The following is a 21,474-nucleotide window of genomic DNA, read 5'->3' as shown; positions in this document are numbered from 1 at the left end:
AGCTTTTATTTTCAGGTAGTCCCAATAATTTATTTTTGCTTTTGTTTCCCTTGCCTCAGGAGACATATCTAGAAAAATGTTGCTATAGCTGATGTTAGAGACATTACTGCCTATGGTCTTCTCAAGGATTTTTATGGTTTCAGGTCTCACATGTAGGTCTTCAATCCATTTTGACTTTATTTTTTGTATGGTGTAAGAAAGTAGCTCAGTTTTATTCTTTTGCATATAAGCTGTCCAGTTTTCCCAGTACCATTTGTTGAAGAGACTGTCTTTTTCCCATTGCATATTTTTGCCTCCTTTGTCAAAGATTGATTGACAATCAAATCATAGGTATATTTCTGGGCTCTATTCTGTTCTGTTGATCTGCTTGTCTGTTTTTGTGCCAGTACCATATTGTTTTGATTACTACAGCTTTGTAGTATATCTTGAAATCTGTGATACCTCAGTTTTGTTCTTTTTCAAGATTTGTTTGGCTATTTGGGGTCTTCCATATAAACTTCAGGATTATTTGTTCTAGTTCTGTGAAAAATGCTGTTTGTATTATGGTAGGAATTGCATTAAGTCTGTAGATGGCTTTGGGTAGTATGGACATTTTAATATTATCTGTTCTTCCAAGCCACAAGCAAGGAATATCTTTCCATTTGCTTGTGTCATCTTTAATTTCTTTCATCAATATTTTATTGTTTTCAGAGTACAAACCTTTCATCTTCTTGGTTAAGTTTATTTTTTGGTGCAATTGTAACTGGGATTGTTTTCTTAATTTCTTTTTCTGCTACTTCATTATTAGTGTATGGAAATGCAACATATATCTGTATATTGATTTTGTGTCCTATGACTTTACTGAATTCAGTTTTACCAGTTCTAGTCAGTTTTGGTGGAGTTGTTAGGGTTTTCTATATATAGTATCCTGTCGTCTGTAAATAGTGAAAGTTTTATGTCTTCCTTACCAATGTGGAAGCCTTTCTTTTTCTTGTCTGGTTGCTATGGCTAGAACTTCCAGTACTACGCTGAATGAAAGTGGTGAGAGAGAACATCCTTATCTTGTTCAGATCTTAGGGGGAAAGCTTCCAGTTTTTCATCATTGAGGATGATGTTAGCCATGGGCTTTTCATATATGGTTTTATTTTGTTAAGGTATGTTCCTTCTAAACCTACTTTGTTGAGGATTTTTATCATGAATGGATGTTGTACTTTGTCAAATGCTTTGTTTGCATCTATCAAAATGATCACATGGTTTTTATCCTTTCTCCTGTTGGTGTGATTTCTCAGAATGATTGATTTTCAAATACTGAGCCACACTTACATCCCAGGAATAAGTACTACTTGATCATGGTAAATGATTTTTTTAATGTACTTTTAGATTTGGTTTGCTAATTGTTGAGAATTTTTGCATCTATGTTCATCAGAAATATTGACCTGTAGTACTCCTTTTTTTGTACTGTTTTAATCTGGTTTGGTATTAGACTAATGGTGGCTTCATAGAATGAATTTGTAAGATTTCCTTCCTCTTCTATTTCTGAGAAGAATAGGTATTAACTCTTCTTTAAGTGTTTGGTAGAATTCAGGGCACCTGAATGGCTGAGTCGGTTAGGCATTTGCCTTTAGCTCAGGTCATCATCTCAGGGTTCTGGGATTGAGTCCTACATCAGGCTCCCTGCTCAGCAGGGAGTCTGCTTCTTCCTCTCCCTATGCCCCTCCCCCCACTTTCACATGCTTCTCTCTCAAATAAATAAAGTTAATCTTTAATAAATAAATATATATATAAATATAAAAATAAATGTGCAGTGGAATTCACCTGTGAAGCCATCTGGTCTTGGACTTTTGTTTGTAGGGAGTTTTTTAAAGATTTTATTTATTTATTTGACAGAGATCACAAGTAGGTAGAGAGGCAGGCAGAGAGAGAGGAGGAAGCAGGCTCCCTGCTGAGCAGAGGGCCCGATGCGGGGCTTGATCCCAGGACCCTGGAATCATGACCTGAGCCTAAGCCAGAGGCTTTAACCCACCAAGCCACCCAGGTGCCCCTGTAGGGAGTTTTTTGATTACTGATTCAATATCATTGTCAGTAATTGGTCGGCTCAATTATTCTGTTTTTTCCTGATTCAATTTTAAGAGGTTATATGTTTCTAGGAATTTATCCATTTTTCTTCTCTATTGTCCAATTTTTTGGCATATAATTTTTCATAATATTCTCTGTATATTTCTGAGGTATATTTCTGAGGTGTCAGTTGTATTTCTCCTCCTTCATTTCTGATTTTGTTTGCATCCTCTCTCTTTTTCCATTTTTTAAAAAATATTTTATTTATTTATTTTATTTGAGAGAAAGAGAGAGAGAGCAGGGGGAGGAGAAGAGGGAAAGAGAAAGAGAGAATCCCAAGCAGACTCTGCACTGAGCATAGAGCCCAACTCAGGGCTCAATCTTATGATTCTGAGATCATGATCTGAGCCAAAATCAAGAGTTAGACACTTAACTGACTAAGCCACCCAGGTGCACTCTTTCTTTTTCTGAGTCTAGCTAAAAGCATATCAATTTTATTGCTGTTTTCAAAGAACCAGCTACTGGTTTCATTGATCTGTTCTTTGTTTTTTTAGTTTCTGATTTGTTTATTTCTGCTCTAATCTTTATTATTTCATTCCTTATACTGATTTGGGTTTTGTTTGTTCTTTTTCTACCACCTTTAGGTGTAAAGTTAAGTTGTTATACACCAACAATGAATCATGGAACACTACTACATCAAAAACAATGACGTACTGTATGGTGACTAATGTAACAGAATAATAATAATAATAAAAGGTTGTTTATTTGAGATTTTTCTTGTTTCTTGAGGTAAGCCTGTATGTTATAAATTTCCCTCTTAAAACAGCTTTTGCTGCATCCCAAAATTGGACAGTTGTGTTTTCAGTTTTATTTGTCTCCATGTATTTTTTTAAATTTCCCCTTTGATTTCTTGCTTGGCCCACTCACTGTTTAGTACCATATTATTTAACTTCCATGTATTTGGGTTCTTTTCTGATTCTTTTCTTGTGGTTGATTTCTAGTTTCATAGTGCTCTAGTCAGAAAAGAGGCATGGTATGTTTTTGGTCTTTTTGAATTTTTTGAGACTTGTTTTGTGGTCTAACATGTGATGTAATCTGGAGAATGTTCCATTTGCACTTGAAAAGAATGCATTCTCTGCTGTTTCAGGATGGAATGTTCTGAATGGAATGTTCTGATCTGTTAGATCCATCTATTCCAATGTGTCATTCAAAGCCACTCTTTCTTTATTGATATTCTGTTTGGAGGATCCATCCTTTGATGTAAGTAGGGTGTTAACGTCCCCTACTATTATTGTCATACTATCATTTACTTCCTTTATGTTTGTTAGTAGGTGTTTTATGTATCTGGATGCTCCCATGTTGGGTATAGAATTTTTTACAGTTGTTATATCTTCTTATTGGATTGTTCCCTTTGGATTATGTAGTATCCTTCTTTGTTTCTTGTTATAGTCTTTGTTTTAAAGTCTATTTTATCGGGGTGCCTGGGTGGCTCAGTGGATTAAGCCGCTGCCTTCGGCTCAGGTCATGATCTCAGGGTCCTGGGATCAAGTCCCGCATCGGGCTCTCTGCTCGGCAGGGAGCTTGCTTCCCTCTCTCTCTCTCTCTGGCTGCCTCTCTGTCTACTTGTGATTTCTCTCTGTCAAATGAATAAATCTTTAAAAAAAAAATAAAGTCTATTTTATCGAATATAAATATTTCTACCCTTCACTTTCAATCTTCATGTGTCTTCAGTTCTGAAATAAGTATCTTAGGCAGGAAATAGATGGGCCTTGCTTTTTTATCCATTCCATTAACCTGTGGCTTTTGATCAGAGTGTTTAGTTCATTTACATACAAAATAATTATTGATAGGTACATACTTATTGCTATTTTGTTACTTGTTTTACTGCTGATTTTATTTTTCTCCGTTCCTTTCTTCTCTTGCTGTTTTTTCCCATGGTTTGCTGGATTTCTTTAGTGATATACTTAGATTCCTTTACTTTATTTTTTGCTAAATCTATTACCACTTTTTATTTTATTTTATTTTATTTTTATTTTTTTTTTAAAGATTTTATTTATTTATTTGACAGAGAGAAATCACAAGTAGACAGACAGGCAGGCAGAGAGAGAGAGAGAGAGGGAGGGAAGCAGGCTCCCTGCTGAGCAGAGAGCCCGATGCGGGACTCGATCCCAGGACCCTGAGATCATGACCCGAGCCGAAGGCAGTGGCTTAACCCACTGAGCCACTCAGGCGCCCCTCTATTACCACTTTTTAAATTTGTGGTTACCATTAGGTTTACATATAACATCTTAAGCAAAAACAATCTATATTAATTTGATGGTCTATTAAGTTTGAATTGATACTTTTTTTTAAAAGATTTAATTTTTAAGTAATCTCTACATCCAACATGGGGCTTGAACTCACAACCCTGAGACTGAGTCATATGCTCTACCAACTGAGCCAGGCAGGCACCTGTGAATCCATTCTAAAAACACTAAATTTTTACTCTTCTCCTCCCACATTTTAGGTATATTGTGTCATACTTTATATCCTTATATTTTGTGACTCCCTTGACTTTTATAGATATACTTAATTTAATTTAATTTTTTTAAAATAAGTAAATTGGCTGTGGAAACCAACATGGGGCTTGAACTCATGACCCTGGGATCAAGACCTGAGCTGAGATTAAGAGTCAGAAGCTTAACTGACTAGGCCACCCAGGTGTCCCTGGATATACTTTTTACCACTTTTGTGGTTCCTAGTTTTCTTACTCCTGCTTATGGTCTTTCCATTCAAAGAGTCGCCTTTAACATTTCCTGTAAGGCAGATTTAGTTGTGATGAATTCCTTTAAATTTGATTGTCTAGAAAACTCTATCTCTCCTTCTATTTTGAACAATAGCCTTGCTCGATAGGATATTCTTGATTGCAGGGTTTTTTTGTTTTGTTTTGTATTTTTTTTTTTTTTTCCTTTCAGCACTTTGAATATATCATGCCACTTTCTTCTGGCCTGCAAAGTTTCTGCTGAAAAATCAGCTGATAGCCTTATGAGGTTTCCCTTGTATATAACTATTTTCTTTTCTCTTGCTCCTTATCACTGCATTTCAGGTACTATGTGTCTTGGTGTGGACCTCTTTGGGTTAGTTTGTTGGGGTCTCTCTACATCTCCTTGATCTGGATTTCTGTTTTATTTCCCAGAGTAGGGAAGTTTTCAGCTATTATTTTCTTAAATAAATTTTCTGTTCCCTTTTCTCTCTTCTCCTTCTGGGATTCCTATAATATGAATGTTGTTATGTGTGATGGTGTCACTGTGTTCCTTTAACCTATTCTCATTTTTTATTAATTGTTTTTCTTTCTCAGGTTCAGCTTGGTTGCTTTCCATTACTTTGTCCTCTGAGGCACTGATCCATTCTTCTGTTTCCTCTAGTCTACTATTTATTCCATCTGATGCATCTTTAATGTCAGTTATTGAGTTCTTCGTCTTTGGTTGGTTCTTTTTTATGTTTTCTATCTCTTTATAGAGGTTCTCATTGAGATCCTTCACTCTTTTCTCATGTTCAGTGACTTTTTAAAAAAGATTTAATTTATTAGAGACCTTAAGAATGAATAATGGCCAGGGAGAGTGGAGAGAGGGAGGGAGAAAGGTGAAACAGACTCCCTGTTGAGCAGGAAGCCCAGTGCAGGGCTCAATGCCAGGACTCAGAGATCATGACCTGAGCTGAAGGCAGACACTTGACTAACTGAGCACCCAGGCATCCCTCCAATGAGTATTTTTATGACCATTACTTTAAATTCTCTATCAGGCATATTACTTATCTTTGCTCCATTTGGCTCTCTTGTTGAGATTTTGTTCTGCTCTTTTATTTGAGATATATTCCTCAGTTGCCTCATTTTGTCTGTCTGTCTCTGTTTCTCTGTGTTAGGAAAGTCAGCTGTCTCCTGCTCTTGCAAGTAGTGGCCTTATGAAGAAGAGGTCCTGTGGTGCCCCACAATGCAATGTCCCTTGTTCACCAGAACCTGGTGCTTCAGAGGTGTCTCCTATGTATGTGGCATGCACCTTGCTGCTGTGGCTGAGCTACTTTTTCCTTCCAGTCATCTTCAGTGACTCTCTTCACCTGTTGTGGGCAGGATTTGGTCCTTGTTTTGTTAATGGGCCAGTCCAGGGCCATCTTAGCTTGACTTGGGTGAGACCAGGCATTTGCCAGAGCTATGGTTACATTGAACTGTAGGGTGCTCTGCCTGTGTTATCCCCTTGGGGGGCTTTCATTGGTGGGTGTGGCCCACAACTAGACCTTCTGTCTGCCCCCAGCCCACTTCTGGGGCTACAATCAAACTGGTGCGTGTGGTTATCTTCCCCTTTCTCTGGGGCAGGAGTCACTTTGGGGTGGCACTGGCCCCTATCAAGACTGCTCACACTTGTGGCACCCCTCCAAAGTCCTTTTTAGATATGGCCACATTTGTCAATGGACAAGGGGTGCCCTTCAGAAAAGACACCATTGGTAACCAGATGAGCTTGCTCAAGAAAATGAAATCTTGTAATTCCTGTCCATTAAGATATGCATGCTATGGAACAGAGGCCATTGTGTAATGTTTCCTATGCTGCCTTATTCTAAATGAGTTTAAATTGTTTTTATTATAGTTATTCTTTCCTTCTCTACCATTCTGTGTTGGGGTATTGGGATGATCAAACATCTATTAGCAGCAATTCATCTAACCACACAGAGCTATACCCAGATCTGAGAGAACTGAACATCATGAGGGGTCCTTGTGTCAAAATTAGATCAAGCAACTTGATAATGCTTTGGATGATCTCCTTTAAGTAGAGAGGCAGAGCTGGATAACAGGAACCAAAAGCACCCCATGCACAGAAGAAATTCATATCCAGCTTCATGGTATAAAATGGGAGCTGAAGCAGGGCTTACCCACAGGGAAAGGAGTTGTTGTAAACTACATGTGTTTGTTGGAGGAGGGAGAAAATGCTATGTGGAAAAGAGCTGACAAATTCTGCATTGGCTGAATGACTGAATCCTATCACTATATAGGACAGGAGCCCTGAACTTACTATTGCACTCCTAGTTCTTGATTTCAGGTCCTGAAACTAGTGGAAGGCAGCTTCAGAAATTCATGAACAGGATAGACTTAGGACAGAGCAAAGGAGAGAAGAAACTTCTACTCAAGATAAATGTTCAAATAAAATTTTTAGAGCATGTAATGAGAATGCGTGGAAATAATCAGCCAATGAATTCTGTATATTGGAGAAATTAATTCACTGCTTATAAAATGCAACTGGTATTCTGCTATCAAAATTACTTTAAAATAAGTGCATATCATAAATTCAAGAAAATATGTGAAGCAATAATATACTTTTAAAAAAATAAGAAAATGTAAGAAAGGGGCAGCTTAAATTCAAAACTAATGGGCATGGAAAAGAACCAATTAGAAATAGTCCGGGAAAGAGAAACATGGTGAAATGGATATACAGGCAGTCCTCACTTTGCACAGTGTAGTGTTAACCCAACATATGCACATCAGAACTGTGTCCTCACTTGCATTCTTCTGTGATCATTGAGGACACAGGTAGATATGCACAAATTTCTTAACATGATACCATGCAAGGCAAGGATGGCTTGGATCCTAGGCTGAACAAAGTCAAAGAAAGAGTTCATAAATATTGGAAGCTAGTGCAAAAATTTACTGATAGTATAACACAGACAAATAAAGTTACTAAAACATGAATGGAAAACTAAGAGACATAGGGGCTAGTTTAGGGCACTCTAAATATTTTTTTTTAGGCTCTAGAGGAATAGAACGGAATAGAAAGTGTTAAAGGGTCAATAATTGAAGAAAAATGTTCGTTTTCAGATATTTTTTAAAGTGCATATTAAGGGACACTTGGGTGGCACAGTTGATTGAGCAACTGACTTTTGGTTTCTGCTCAGGTCGTGATCTCAGTCTCATCAGATCAATCCCCGAGTCAGGCTCTGGGTTCAGTGTGGGTTGGCTTCAGAGTCTCTCTCCCGCTGCCCTTACTGCTTGTGCTCGTTCTCTCTGTCTAAAAGAAATAAATCAATGGTTTTTTAAAAAGTGCATATTAATTGGGGCACCTGGGTGGCTCAGTTGGTTGAGGATTCGACTCTTGATGTCTGCGTAGGTCATGATCTTGGGCTGTGAGATAGAGTCCCGAGTCTAGCTCTATGCTTAGCAGGGAGTCTGTTTGGAATTCTCTCTGTCCCTGTCCTTCTGCCCCTACTCCCTGTGTGCTCTCTTGCTCTCTCTCTCTCTCTCAAATAAGTAGATCTTTTTTTTTTTTTTAAGTGCATACTAAGTGATGAGAGAGAAGGGCTGGGGAGCATCTCAATAAACAAGTAAAGTCTGTGAGAGAGACTCCAGGGGGCCTTAGCAGAGAACTTCATATGTGTTCCATCAAGTTCAGGGACACAAGACACAGATATGTGACTCACATATGAGAAAGCAACCTGTGGCAGTGGAGTAAAGGCTGTGTCTAGGAAGTAATGGACCCACCACCAACCGTAAAACTGACTGCATGAATGCTAGGGGCTGGGTGGGAATCTGGAAGAGCTATGTCAATGGAGCAACATTCAAAGGGATCTTGAAAGGAAGCAAGAAGAACCTATAAAAGTGCCCATGAGAGAAAAATCTGTGTTTAAACGTCTGCCAGGTTCAGAATGCCCAAAGCATTCTTACAATAGTACTGGCCAAGAAAGACCTTTCTGATCCCCATGACCTGTCCTCCCTCCCCTTGCTTCCACACAAATGGGGTTAGTGGAACAGCTAGAGGATAAGGAGGAAGAAAGAGAGAAGAAACTTCCATCTCTCCTAGATGGTATGTTCTTATCTGCAGTAGGCCCTAGCTGGGAGAAGAGAAAAAACATAAATACCACACTGAGGCTGAATTTACAACTTAAAGTGACCATAACATTTTATTATCTATAACTATTGATTGTCCAAGTTTTCATTCAGGAGTGGGGAAGGACTACACCTAGGTTTAGAGAAACAAAAATAAAGTTGCCTTTCCTATTATACCCTGGTTCATAAACTGGTGACAGTAATTTCAAGTACTGCTCCAAGTTGGAGCCCCAGATCGAAAATAAACCTACTAGTCCTGCCTAGGACCCACAAGCCCTCCATGTAGCAAGGAGCCCACTCAAACTACATGAAAAGATCTCTTTTCTTCTTGATGTCCTGGCTTCCCAAAAAGGGGAGAAAAATCCTTCCCTCCCATGATCCAAGTCTCCTTTTCTACTCCAGGATGATCAATGGTGGGGGAATAAAAATATTTCCTTAAGGGGAAAATTGTTTCCTCCTCCCCACAAGGAGTATAAGCTAACTTACAACTCAGACAAGAAATGATAATAAGATATAGTGATTTTCCCAAAGTTGGTAGTCTTGATATTCCGTGTAGGATCCCCTTTATTCAGTGTAGGGTGAGCTCTCCAGGACAGCCAGGTCTTTACTGTGGTCTTTCCTCCAGTTGAGGCAAAGAGACAATCGGGCTGCGTGCCTTGTCCTCATATGGTCTGGTTTCGGTCCTAATCAGGTTTAAGCTCCTATCAGTTTAGACAAGAAGAAATACACATCTTCTAAGAGGTCATTTTCAGGCATAGAGCATTAAAATTCAAGCTTTAAGGGAAAAAACATGTCTGTAGTAGCATTGTTTTAAAGATGGACTCAAATTATACTCCTAAATACAGCATTTGACATCTTAATCTAGAGTATTACCACTTAGGTCATTGTATAAATAAAGGAGTCCATTCAAAAGCCTTCCCAAAACATCTAACACGAAGTAAATGAAAATTTTTACTTCTGAAAACATATAATGGTTGCATCTTTCAAATGACATTTCACTGTCTTACAAAAACTATTGGCCCCACCAGGTACCTCATTATATCCATGTTCTCAGCATCAGTAGCATTAATGGGCACACAAATAGAGGTGGAAAAAATCTATTATCTTATAGCAGGCACCCAAAGGTACTTGATTTACTGCTGTGTGACAGGGTCACATTGGATAGAAATAGATTAAACCACCCACATTTTCTTTTTCAAGTACATTTTGCCTTCTAAGATTTGACACAAACTTTTTTTTTAATACTTATGACTCACTTTTCAGGGGTGGAGATTTTGAATCCATTTCTCAGGATGATTTGTCTCTCGAAGGCAATATTCTGCTCTGCCATCTGACTATAACCACCACAGATGATGGAGGACTGTAACATAACATATGGCTCAAGTGGTTCTCACGTTATAAAATGGTTCTTTACACTTCAGTGTAGGCTGAGTGATATGCCAATGGTTTACCACCACCTGAGTCCAGTGCTATGCGTAGCAACACACTGATATGTCTGATCTATGCACTGACCGCTCCGTAGTGCTGGCTGCTGCTTTGTCTCATTTCTCTACTTCTCTCTCTCCTGTCGTCTGTCATTTCTCCTGGGTTCCTCCCAAACTTTTCAACTTTTGGCCAAAATAATAATAAATAGATGTCATGAGAAAGTATTTCAAGTTCATATAAGTGAAAGTTGCCGTTGAGAGTGACCAGAGACTTTGGCCAAGTCACAGTGATCACCAGACTTGTTCGAGAATCTAAAGAAGAAAGAGAAAAACAGTGCCCACAAAGAACTATCAAGTATCCAATAATGTACATGGTTTCTCCAGTTGTTCCTTATAAATTCCCATTTCCTGGACCCACTGCTGCATACGTCTCCTTGTTTCCCCAGACCTCTGCTGTTCAGCAGTAGGACTTTTGGTTCTTTTTAGTTCCCACTGTAAGTTGGATTAATTGCAATATTTCCCCAGGTCATCAGTTAGCTTCTCTGCTTCACTTGGAAAGTAGACATTCTCTGTTTGCTCCTCCAGATCCACTCTCCACCCTTCTCTATTTATACTCAGGAATCTTGACCTCATCATCCACTTGGCCCCATGATACCCTGGCTTCTTGCTGAGTTCAGCCATTGGTGGGGGAGGGGGCTGGCATGAGTTGAAAGGTTAGTAGGAGGGAGAGTCCAAGACATTCATACCTCAGCTGCAGAGCTAAAGGTGATGATTCTTAAACTTCTTCATGTGTGCATGTTCCTGCCAAACTTCTGGAAGGAGTCTTCATGATGTGTTTACATGTAATGTATTTTCATCAAATTAGAAAGAGCAAGATACTTTAGTCACAATTGAATGTAACCATTGTCTCTTTCCGTCCTGAATTCCCTTCCATCATGCTATCCTTTTATCAGGTGTCATTGGAGGGGCTCTGGTTATTTTTAGCATCCAGGTAAGGAGACACTGAGATGGAGACTCGTTTTATTGGGTTTAGTGGAATTTAATTATGGTGGTTCATAGTCTCTTCCCTGTATAGTTAGGTTATTGTTCATAAGGCTGATTCTAATACTAGGGATCTGTATTGCCTTTCCCATGTCTGGTGATCATTAATGAGCCTTTGATTCCTCAGCCTCTTGCCAACATTTGACACTCTTTTCCCACCTCCCTTCAGACTCCAGCATGCTTTTGTGGTCTTGTTACTGGGTTTTATCTCCCACTACTGTCTACCTGTACTCTTCACTCTACCAAGCTAGAATTCTTGTTTTTGCTGAAGCTTGCTCGCATTGCCCATGCCTTCCCTTGGCTTGAAATAATTTTCCTCAATCACAATCACTTAGGTTCTTATTAACTTCTTGCTAGCTTAAAGATGGCATAAAATTCAAAATGCAATATCACAGCAAGAACGGTTATTACACATCATCAATCCAAGGAGTACTTGGAATTAGCCATGATACAAAAAAATTTAAAATGTCCTGAAATCTTACAAATCCTACATAAAATAAAGTTGCTTTCCTCAATTTGACAGTTCATAAATTTTAAATGTCGTTATCAAAAATATGTTTTATATTATCATGTAAAATATGTGATTTTCCAGGATTTTGTGATGTTTATGGTACTTACCAGATTATCAAAGTTTGTAATTGGTGATTTCTTTTAAAGAAACAAAGGCTGTTTTGTTTTCTTTTCCCTAATAAGGTACTGCAAATTATGTAAGTGTTAGATCCCTAGAAGTCTGTACACACCATTCCAGGCTCACAGCTCCTCAGGGCAGTCATTTCCTACAGCTACAAGTGTAATTATTTCCAGGAACCACTTTTTGTCTTTGCCTCTTCTAACCCAGGGTGGTAAAGCCTACCTGATAATCACAGGTGGTTTAATCTCCCCCCCTTGCTTTCCCTTAACTCTAATCACACTTTTTGTATAGGTCCTTCATGAAAATTCCCTTAGTGATCCCATCAGAATGTGCTATCTCCTGCTGTGATCCTGACTGATACAACTTGTAAAAAAGCAAAATAATGTGATGCATTTTAAGGAAAATTTTCTGGAGCTATTATAGGCCTATCTTGATCCATATTTATCTCCAACCAACATGGTATATAGGGCAGGAGTTCTCAAACTTTTGGACTTAGACCCCATTTACACCCTGAAAAATTATTGAGAACTCCAAAGAGTTGGCTTTTATTAATATTGGAATTACATATATACACACATACATACATACACATACATACACATATATACACACACACAGATAAAATTTTTAGAAATTTATTTTATTTTAAAATAAAACCAATAAACCTAATATATGTTAATATAAATGATATATTGTTATGAAAAAGAACTATTTTCAAGATAATTAGTGAGAATAATGATATCATTTTACATTTTAGCAAATCCTTTTATGCCTAACATAACAAAGGGCAATGGGATTCTCATACCGATCTTGGAATTCCATCTCTTGCAATATCATGTCATGTAACTCTTGGGAGACTCCACCATATACCTTTGAAAGAACGAAAGCAAAAAAGGCAAATAATATCTTAGTATTACTAAGATAATCTTTACCTCGTAGGCCCCCTGAAAAGGACTTGGGAACAACACTTTGAGAATCAATCACTGGTATAGAGAAGAGACTGATTTGAGAGTCAAGATCCTTACATTTTGGTCCTAATTCTGCCATCTCCCAGCAATGTGGTCTGCAATAAATTATTTAACTTTTTTAAAACATAGTTTCCACATATACTAAGTGAAGCATGCAAGCAGAACTTAAAATATTAGTAATACTAAAATTCTTTAATTCTTTAACATAATTAAATGTTTACTTAAAGAAGTATTAATTGTCTTTGAGTCACTTTGGAAGTTACCTAATGAGATGTCAGTATGGTTCATCCAAATGTTAATGGGAGTCAAATACCATAATGTTGAGCTTTATTTCTGAAGGCAGCATCAGAAAAATAAAGAAAGAAAACATATCTAATTATGATTTATTTTGTTGAGAAATGCATATTGGAACTCTCAATCTCAACATTGCCAATCAATCATTAGATACAATGTGGTTATGATGAAACATAAAACTGCCTTAGAAAATTACAATAATGATTCCCATGAGTTAGGAACTTAAAGAATTAAGTGGCAAATATGTGGCCAACCTCAAAGATACTTGGCATAAATCTTGTGACTCCCCGCCATATTGTTTAATAATTGTTTGTGGGCTAAACAATATTATTAAATTCTGAGGGTAGAAGTGCTCCTATTTTAAGAACTGAAATTTAGGAAAAACAGTATCCTCTGCTGCTGACTGGCTGGGTTGGACAAAGGGCAGAGATGGCTTTTGTAACTCTCCCCACCCTTCCTGGGATGTGTCCAGCCCACTGAGCAGCCTTGTTATGGAACATCCAGTTAAACTGGATCTCGGGGTGGAGCTGAAGTTGTACTGCATCAGTGTGAGAGCAATGTGCACCAATAACACAATCCCTGCTTCTCCTTAATTTTTCCTGGGGTTTGATCTCACATCTGGACCCACAGAAAATGGCATATGGGAAGAGTGATGATGGTAGAGACCACGGGTAAGGGGGAAAGAAAAAATGGATCCATTGAGGAAGTCAGTTATGGTTAGGTAGTTAGGGCAACATCAATATAATAGACATCTGTTCCATTGAGAAAAGACTTGTTTAACATATGGAGTTTTCGGTGTAAGTCATGCTCTTTGGGTATGTCATAAAGTGATCTAACCTGTTGATAGTAGGATGGAGTATTGGAATCCTCGCCCTTAACACCAGTGGAAACTGGTAATTGAATTTGTTTTTCTTTGTGGTTTCTCCAAATGCACACTGATCATGAACATTTTGAGTCATAGCTTAAGTGCTGTAAGTTGAGCTAGCTCTGAACTGAAAATTGAATTTTGTGGCTAGCCTGACATCAGTTGTTCAGCATTCAAAAAACTTATTGAGCATCTGCATATGCAGACAATGCAGGTTCAACAGTTAGTAAATAGTCATGGTCTTTGCCCAACAGACCTTAACACCTACTCTTTCTCCAGTTAGCAATATCATCATTCCAGAAATTAGGAGATTATCCATTCCCAAAGGGCAATTGACTAAGCTGGAAGGAACAATCCACCCCAACCCCTCAAGTTATCAATTTTAAAATAGGGGTTCAGGGCGCCTGGGTGGCTCAGTGGGTTAAGCCCCTGCCTTCGGCTCAGGTCATGATCTCAGGGTCCTGGGATCGAGGCCCGCATCGGGCTCTCTGCTCAGCAGGGAGCCTGCTTCCCTCCCTCTCTCTCTGCCTGCCTCTCTGTCTACTTGTGATCTCTCTCTGTCAAATAAATAAATAAAAAAAAAATCTTAAAAAAAAAAAAATAAAATAGGGGTTCAACTGTATTATTCTCTCTCTCTCTCTCCCTCCCTCCCTCTCTCTCTCTCTCGCACACACACACACACACACATTTTATGATTTTGATGTCACATTTTATCTTTTTATCTTGTGTATCCTTAACTAATTATTGTAATTATAGTTATTTTGACTACTTTTGTCTTTTATCCTTTATACTAGTTTTACAAGTGATCAATCCGCTAACTTTACTATATATTTACCTTCCCAGTGATATTTATCTTTCCATATTTGTTTATATTACTATTTAGCACCCTTTATTTTCAAATTAGAAAAGTCCCTTTACATTTTTTGTAAGGCCACTTTAGTGGTGATGAATTCCTTTAGCCCTTTCCTGCTTGGAAAATTCTTTATCTATCCTTTACTTCTGAATGATAACTTTGCTACCATTCTTGGTTGGAAGTTTTTTTTCTTTCAATATTTTGAAAATAACATGCCACTCTCTTCTGGTATGTAAAGTTTCTGTTGAAAAAATCTGTTGATGGTCTTATCAGGTTCCCTTTCATGTAACAGGTTGTTTTTCTTTTGCTGCTTTTAATATTCTCTGCTTGTTTTTGACTTTGGCATTTTAATTATAATGTATCTTGGTATAGGTTTCCTTGGGTTTCTCTATTTACAACTCTCTGGGCTCCTGTATGTGGATATCTTTTTCCTTCCCCAAGTTAAGAAAACTTTCATTCATTATTTATTCAAATAAGATTTCTGCTACTTTCTGTCGTTCTTTTTCCTTATCTTTTTTTTCTTTTTCCTTATCTGAATGATAGTCTGTTTGATATGTCCCATAGGTCCCTTAAGCTATCCTAACTTTTTTCATTCTTTTTTCTTTTTATTGCTCTGATCGGGTGAGTTTCACTGCTATATCTATGAGTTGACTGATCCTTTCTTCTGCTTCATCTAGTCTGCTATTGAACTTCTCTAGTATATTTTTCAGTTTAGTTTAAAATTCTTTAGCTCTGTGACTTCTATTTGATACTTTCTCTTTTTTTCTTCTTTTTTAAAGTTATTTATTTATTTATTTATTTGAGAGGGAGAGGGAGCACAAGCAGGGGGAGGGGTAAAGATAGAGGGAGAAGCAGACTGCCTACTGAGCAGGAAGCCTAATGCAGGACTTGATCCCAGGACCCTGGGATCATGACCTGAGCCAAAGGCAGATGCTTAACTGACTGAGTCATCCAGGCACCCTATTTGATACTTCTTATGTTTCCCATCTCTTTGTTATAGTTTGTACTGCATTCTTCCAGTGGTGAACATCTTTATGACCATAACTTTGAACTCTTTATCGAGTAAATTACTCACCTCCATTTCATTAAGTTTTTTTCCTGAAGTTTTCTCTTCATTTAGAATATATTCCTGTTTCCTCATTTTGCTTGACTTTGTGTGTTGACTTTACGTGTTTCTATACAGGAAATGAAACAACTATGTCTCCTAGTCTTAGAAGGAGTGCACTCATTTAAGAGATGAACCCTGTGTTTCAACCCTGCTCTAGCTCTTTGTTGTCTCTCAAAACTTTGTGCTTGTCCAAGCAGCCTATTATACTTCTAATAGATCCCATAGCTGTGGGTGTGCTAAGACCTGTCACTGTCCCAAAGGACCTCTGTGCCTAGATCAGGCTGACCAGAAGCCAGACCCTCAGACATCAAATTTTAAAATATACAAATAGATACAGTCCTGTGGAACTGCAAGCAAAGCACTCCTGGCCACCAGAACCAAGCAATCAGAAGGGGCCCCTAGATGGCAACCACAAAATTCAGAGAACCAGAAATGTGTCAAAGCTCCCATCTGGGAGGTGCTGGTACTCTAGACCATGGCAAAGAGAGCACAAAGATGATGCTCACCAATCTCCATCCCCATGTTTTCCAGCAGGCTCCTAGATGTGTGTGTGTGAAATTAGATACCTGCACTCAGGTTGGTGTTTTAATATAAGCAGGTGAGCCTCTTTCACTTTAACCCTGGGTGTAGTCAGCTCCCTCTGAGCTTCACCCTAAGGCAGATGAGATCAGGAACAAGGTAAAGATGCCTATTCTCAGCACTTTCATCCAGCATAGTATTGGAAGTCCTAGCCACAGCAATTAAGCCAGAAAAAGAAATAGAAGGCATCATTACTGGAAAGTAAGAAGTAAAACTGCCACTATTTGCAGATGACATGGTATTATACATAGTAAACTCTAAAAAAGTGTTAGAAAAAGATGAATTCAGGAAAGTTATAGGACACAAAGTCAATACACAAATATCTGTTGTTTCTATACACTAATAAAGAACTATCATAAAGAGAAATTAAGAAAGCAATCCCATTTACAATTGCATCAAAAAGAATAAAATACCTACAAATCAATTTAACCAAGGAAGTGAAGACCAATATATTGAAAAATATAAGACATTAATGAAAGAAATTGAAGACTACACAAATAAGTAAAAATATATTCCATGCTCATGGATTGGAAGAATTAATATTATTGAAATGTCCGTACTACCCAAAGCTATCTACAGATTGAGTGCAATCCCTATCAAAATTCCAAATTTCTATTTCACAGAAATAGAAAAAACAATCTTAAAATTTTTATGGAACCATAAAAGATCCTGAATAGCCCAAGAAGTCTGGAGAAAGAACAAAGCTGGAGGCATTGCACTCCCCGATTTCAAACTTTATTACAAAGATTTAGTAATTAAAACAGTATGGTATTGGCATAAAAATAGACATGCAGCTCAATGAAACAGAGACTTAGATTAATGTAACAGAATAGAAAGCTCAGAAATAAACCCATGCATCTATAGCTTATTTATGACATGCAAAGGAATGAAACAATATAAGGACCTATATAAGTGGTCCTATATAAGGACCACTATCTTATACCATTCACAAAAATTAACTCAAAATAGATTAAAGACTTGAACATAAGACATGAAGCCATAAAGCTTCTTAGAAGAAAAGATAGGCAGTAAGCTCTTTGGCATAGGACTCGGTGGGTGATGATCTTTTTAATTCGACACCAAATGAAAAGGCAACAAAAGCAAAAATAAACAAGTGGAACTACATCAAACTAAAAAGCTTTTGCACAATGAAGTAAAACATCAACAAAATGAAAAGGCAAACTACTGAATGAAAGAAGATATTTGTAAAGTATATATATCTGATAAAGGATTAGTATTCATATATATAAAGAATGCCTACAACTCAGTTGCAAAAAAAAAAAAAAAAAAATCCCTGATTAAAAGTGGGCAGATCTGGGTGCCTGGGTGGCTCAGTGGGTTAAGCCGCTGCCTTCGGCTCAGGTCATGATCTCAGGGTCCTGGAATCAAGTCCTGCATCGGGCTCTCTGCTCAGCAGGGAGCCTGCTTCCCTCTCTCTCTCTCTCTGCCTGCCTCTCTGTCTACTGTGATCTCTCTCTGTCAAATAAATAAATAAAATCTTTAAAAAAAAAAAGTGGGCAGATCTGAACAGACATTTTTTCAGAAAAGACATACAGACAGTGAGCTCGTACATGAAAAGTTGCTCTACATCATTAATCGTCAGGGAAATGCAAATCAAACCACAAGGAGATATCATCTCACACCTATTAGAATGGCTATTATCAAAAACACTAGAAATAACAATTGTTGATGAGACTGTGGAGAAAAGGAGCTCTTATGTACTCTTGGTGAGAATATAAATTGGTACAGCCACTATGGAAAATAGTGTGGAGCTTCCTCAAAAAATTAAAACAGAACTACCATCTGATCTAGTAATTCCACCTCTGGGTCCTCATCCAAATAAAATGAAAACACTAAATCAAAAAGATATAGACGCCCCCCCTCATTTTTACTGCAACATTATTTATAATAGCCAAGATATGGAAACAACCTGAGTATCCATTGACGGATGAATGGATAAAGAAAGTGTGGTGTATAAATAGGGGCGCCTGACTGGTTCAGTCAAAAGAGCATCCAACACTTGATCTCAGGGTCATGAATTTGAGCCCCATGCTGGGTATAGAGAGTAATAAATAAATAAATAAACAAATAAGTACTGTGTGAGATATATATATATATATATATATATATATATATATATATATTTCAATGTGTTGCAAATGGCAAGATTTCATTCTTTTTGTGGTTGAATAACATTCTAATATATATATTAGATATACATATATCTAATATATATAAAAAATATATATATCAAAGATACCTATATATATACATCAAAGAGATATATATATCAAAGATATCTATGTGTGTATATATCTATATATATACACATAGATAATCTATGTATCAAAGAGATATATATTTCTTTGATATATATTAGATATATATATATAGGAATGTTATTCAACCACAAATATATATCTATATCTTTGTATATATATATTAAAATGTTATTCAACCACAAATAGGGACTGAAATCTTGCCATTTGTAATGCATTGATGGACCTGAGATTCTGCAAATCCAACAAGCTTCCAGGTAGAGTTGATGCTTCTGGTCTGAGGACCATACTCTCTCCCTTTCTAGACCATACACTGGGCATCATGCTCAAAGGGTTGCATAGCACAAGCTTTGTCCCTAGGTCCATCTTCCTGACTAATCTACCACATTACTGGTATGCATACCACCAAGCCTGAGGTCCACTCCAAGGAGTGGCTATTTGAGGGTGAGGTGACAGAGCTTAGACACGCAGGGATGTCCATGATTGCATATGAAAATTCCCATGGTGTGAGATGATGAAAGAAGGGCTATAGGAAGAAAAGAAGGAGGTGTACTAGGAGTGGGTGGGAGATTGGTGGGCAGGGTCTGGCTCTCCCCACGCTGCTAAATTCCAGTAGGGAACTAGAAGAAGTCCAAGAATTCTGTTTCAACCTGGCCTTATAGTTTGTTATGAAGGCAACTTCGTCAAGGTAGGAGGACAGTATAAATTTTATTTTATAGTTTAATATATAATAGTTTAATAGTTTGTTAAATATTTAGGCAAATAGTATGTGAGCCTTCCTTCTTATTGCCTGCCCTGACTTGGGCCATGCAGTTTAGGGGCAGGTCCCTACAAAGATTTGCTTCAAGTCAGACCAAGAATCCTGTGGGAGGTGGAACTGGCCAGAACAAAATTTCACTAGGAATGTGCAGAAATTCTGGCAAAGATGTGCAGTGGGAGCCTTAACCTAACATCTGGATGATATTTAAATATTTGGAAAATATCAAAATATGATAAGGCAAAATATGATAAGACTGTATGTACTTGATAAAAAGATGGCCTCATCCTCAGAAAGTTTACAATCACATTAGAGAGGATTTAATCAAAGATAAGTAATACCTTAGCAACAATTTTTCTGATACATTGAATACACACACACACACACACACACACACACACATACACACACACTGTGAGGACCTATTGAACACTCAAGCAAGTTAAATAACGCCTAAACTGTTGAGGGCATTACATTAGTTTTCTACCTAATAGAGAAATGGCAAAAACTAGAAAGAATTACCAAGTATTATTTGAGTGGATCTGTACTCGAGCTTTCAACGTGAAGGTTTGCAACAAGATTCCAAAACCTCAGTCACACCTCTGTGTACACAGAAAACCAGAGTGCAAAATGTTCTTTTCTTCGCAAAATCATTGAAAGTCCTGACAAATCAAATTTGGAACATACTTGCTGTTAATACCCACCAGAGTTTCTTTCTTATTGGCTAAATGCAGTGGCTATTAGAGACCAAGACTGGCCAGGTCAATTAGGAGCAGTATCAGGTGTGAGGAGCCTTGGCACAGAAGTCAGAGACCACTGGATTTTTTTTTTTTTAAGATTTTATCATTTATTTGACAGAGATCACAAGTAGGCAGAGAGGCAGGCAGAGAGAGAGGGGGAAGCAGGCTCCCCGCTGAGCAGAGAGCCCAATGCGGGGCTTGATCCCAGGGGCCCCAAGATCATGACCTGAGCCGAAGGCAGAGGCTTTAACCCACTGAGCCACCCAGGCACCCCAGACCACTGGATTTTAATCTCAACTCCGAATCTAATGAACTATGCAACACAGGGAAGCTGTTAAACCTCTCTGTGACTCCTCTTAAAACTAACATGACTATGAGGGCTTTGGCATTCTGTGGTGTCTATGAAAATATTATTGTTTTCACTCTTCAGGTATTGCTGCTGATGGTATGATTTTCTGCTGCCAAAAGAACTGACATACATGACAGAGTCAAAGAGGAAACAAGTTGAGTCTCATTTTTTTTTTTTAAAGATTTTATTTATTTATTTGACAGACAGAGATCACAGGTAGGCAGAGAGGCAGCCAGAGAGAGAGGAAGGGAAGCAGGCTCCCTGCTGAGCAGAGAGCCTGATACGGGGCTGGATCCCAGGACCCTGGGATCATGACCTGAGCCAAAGGCAGAGGCTTTAACCCACTGAGCCACCCAGGCGCCCCGAGTCTCATTTTTGCTGCTGAGAATATCAAGGCTCAAGTTCAGAAAGAATCTGTGCCAGTTAGGGCTCACATATACAAGGGAAATTTATTGATTTGAAGTTAAAAGTCCCATGAATAGGCAAGGTTTTCAGGTGTTCATTCTCCTAGGTTCAAGTTCAATGAAAAGTCACTCACCCTGCAGGCTAGGCTCATGTTTGAATTTCCCTACAGTTCCACAAGGCAGGTATCATGATTCCCCTTTATTAAATACAAGTACCTACTTCATGGATTTGTGTTGAATCTAAAATAAAGCCATGCATTTAAAAAAGCATCCAGCACAATCCCTGGCACAAAGTTAGAGCAAT

The 21,474-nt window shown here is 38.0% G+C and overlaps 1 long non-coding RNA gene across 2 annotated transcripts in view; it reads left to right on the top strand.

The window, feature by feature from the left end:
* LOC309873401 overlaps window positions 1–21,474 on the top strand; it is a 48,131-nt gene that overhangs the window by 20,267 nt on the left and 6,390 nt on the right. The window contains exons 5-6 of one of the 2 annotated variants that reach the window (XR_014316343.1): window positions 2,679–3,294; window positions 20,848–20,908. The exons of the other annotated variant lie outside the window; for it this stretch is intronic. This is a non-coding gene — a long non-coding RNA (uncharacterized lncRNA). Of the gene's footprint in view, window positions 1–2,678; window positions 3,295–20,847; window positions 20,909–21,474 lie in introns of those variants that run through there. 2 annotated transcript variants of the gene reach the window in all.

The sequence above is a fragment of the Mustela nivalis genome, assembly GCF_964662115.1.
Source record: "Mustela nivalis genome assembly, chromosome: 9".
NCBI classification, from domain to species: Eukaryota; Metazoa; Chordata; class Mammalia; order Carnivora; family Mustelidae; genus Mustela; species Mustela nivalis.
The sequence above is the reverse complement of the archived record's forward strand: the minus strand, read 5'-3'. Positions and strand labels throughout refer to the sequence as shown.